The following is a 2,643-nucleotide window of genomic DNA, read 5'->3' as shown; positions in this document are numbered from 1 at the left end:
GAACAGGATAGAGAAGGTTTCAGGGCTGTTGTACATAAGATCATTATGAGTCTCAAGGGACTTGATGGCACATAACAAAAACAGCATTTTATATTGATTTGCATACAAAGTTTATATACATTGTGTTTCACACTATCTTTCATTCACATTGTGTTTCATACAATCATTCCCATTCATTGTGGGCTGGGTTTTTTTCTTTTTGATGAAAAAAAAAATACATTCTTTTTTTTGGAAACAGTTAAGAAATAAAGTTGTCTTCTTGTTCTTTTACAATCCAAGTAAATACAGTTCACATTAGTTAGTGCCTGAGACCCAAGGCCATGCAGTCCCAGCCAAATGTCCCAGAGGCTTGCTCAGTTTAGAAATGCTTGTTTGGCTACTGAGGCTTTTGAAATACCACATGCCCCGAACGCCACAGCCCATGGCGGCTTAGGGGTTACACAGCAGCAGGAACAACTTCCAGCCTGTCGGAGGCCCATCCTGAAGCTCCCTGTGGGGTCATGCACATTGTCTTTGGGAGACTTGAGGAAGCTGACATTGGATTCGATCCTGGTCCATTCGATGTTCTCCTCACCCAGGGTGTGCTGCACCATCAGCTGGATCAGCTTCAGGGAGATGATGTCTGATTGTAAGACTGGTCGTTGGTGCAGGCTGAAGCCCTAAGTAATAACCAGTGGGCAGAAGCATGCCAGGGATGTCGATGCAGTTCTTCCACTCATTCTTGTCCTCCGGCTCTGTTCTCATTGGCAGGTGGCCCTGAGAGTAGTGATTGACCAAGAAGGTGTCATGATCTCTGTTTTGGAAGTCTGCCATGCTGCCTGCCAGCTCTGTCCGGCACCCATCTGTGCTGGGATGGTAGGACAGAGAGCCATTGTTCACCACCACCAAGATGTATGGGGACAAGCACTGCTCAGTGGTCCTGTCATTGGGATACGTATTCAGAAAGATGGCCAAGCCATGGAAGTTGTTCCAGACACAGGCCCTGGTGCAAGGCGAACGTGGGTGTACCCGTCCCTGTTCAGATTCTTTTGCCCTGCTCTGTGGACTTTGAAGTGAATGTGCATCTCCCAGGCCTTGAGGCAGGGCTGCTGGTTCCAGATGCAATCCTCTTCGCTGCGTTTGTCAGGGGTCAGTCGTACGTACTGGCACTGGAATTCCTAGAGGGTCATGGAGCTGGAACTGACTCTTAGGTAAGGTTTGATGAGAGAAAGCTCCCCCGTTGAGGTGTTCACTGCTACCCTCAGTTATATCTGAAGCCCCTGGCTCCAACAGCAGAAGAAAGACAAGAAGTGGAGGTATTGTGGGGCCAGGGTACTGTGTGAATATACCACAATCCATTCAATTGTGGGTGGACATTTGGGCTGTTTCTGTGTTTTTGTGATTGTGAATAATACTGTTATGAACATTGCTGTACAAGTCCCCATTTGTGTCTCAGTTTTAATTTCCTTGGGGTATATACCTAGCAGAGGAATAGCTGGGTCATATGGAATTTCTATGTTTGGCTTCTTGAGGAAATACCAAGCTGCCTTCCAGAGTGGTTGTACCATTTTACAATCCTTCCCACAGTGTATGAGAATTCCTCTCTCTCCACATTTTCTCCAACATTTATTGCTTTCTGTCCTGTTAAACTTTGCTACTGTTTCTGAGGTGAGACAGTATCTCACTGTGATTTTTATTTGCATCTCTCTTGTTGCCTGTGATTTAGAGCATTTCTTCATGTGCCTATTTGCCATCCAAATATCTTCCTCTGTGAAAAATCTTTCCATGTCTTTTGCCCATGTTGCAATTGGGTTATCAGTCTTTCTTATGGAGGCTTTGTAGGATTCCGTTAACCTTTGTTATAAAACCTTTGTCTGAGATGGTATTGCCAAATATTTCTTCCCAGTTAGTAGGTTTTCTTTTTTTCCTTGTTGGAAAAAAGTTTTTGATGCACACAGGAATTTAATCTTTATGAGGCTTCATTCCTCAGTTTTCTCGTCTCCAGGTTGTGCATTTCTGTTTGTCTTTGCCAGTCTCTTTATACCACAGGTGAGGCCTTTTAAGCTTGGTCCCACTTTGTCTTTTATGAACTTCATGGTTTTGAGCTTTACCCCTAGGTCTCTGATCCTCCTTGAATTGATTTTTTTGTATGGTGTGTTTGGCATGAGTCTTTCAGGCCATTTCATCTGTTAGGGTCCTAGCAGGGAGCATATGGCACATTTAAAAGTGCTTCACTGAAGAGGATTTGATAAGGTCATATATGCACTATGCACAGAAGGGTCCATATGGCATTGTCCTAGTTCCTGTTGTTACTTAAAAGGGAAACTTATACAAGGTCCAGAGCCCTCAATGTCCCGCAGAAGAAGGAGGAGCGTGTCCTCAAATTCCTTGCAGCAGGAATGCATTTGGGCAGCACCAATCTTGACTTCCAAATGTAACAGTTGTTGTTGTTAAGTGCCATTGAGTAGTGGACGACTCATAGCTACCTTATGAACTAAAGACCTGAACATTCATAGGGTTGCCGGAAGCAAGCTATTGGAAGTGGATGCCACTCCTGCCTCCAAGCTTGTTTTAATCAGGAAGCTCCACCAAACACTGTCCACCATGGGTAACCATTATCACATTTGACACATCAATGTCACAGTGTTTAGCATCATAGCAACC

At 44.5% G+C, this 2,643-nt stretch overlaps 1 pseudogene; it reads right to left on the bottom strand.

The window, feature by feature from the left end:
- Positions 1-429: 429 nt before the first annotated feature.
- On the bottom strand, positions 430-1,338 carry LOC102866883 (annotated as a pseudogene).
- Positions 1,339-2,643: the final 1,305 nt, after the last annotated feature.

This window comes from Elephantulus edwardii, unplaced genomic scaffold (genome assembly GCF_000299155.1).
Source record: "Elephantulus edwardii isolate Elephantulus edwardi_28Jun2011 unplaced genomic scaffold, EleEdw1.0 scaffold00068, whole genome shotgun sequence".
Taxonomy (NCBI): Eukaryota; Metazoa; Chordata; class Mammalia; order Macroscelidea; family Macroscelididae; genus Elephantulus; species Elephantulus edwardii.
This window is presented reverse-complemented; position numbering and strand designations above follow the sequence as displayed.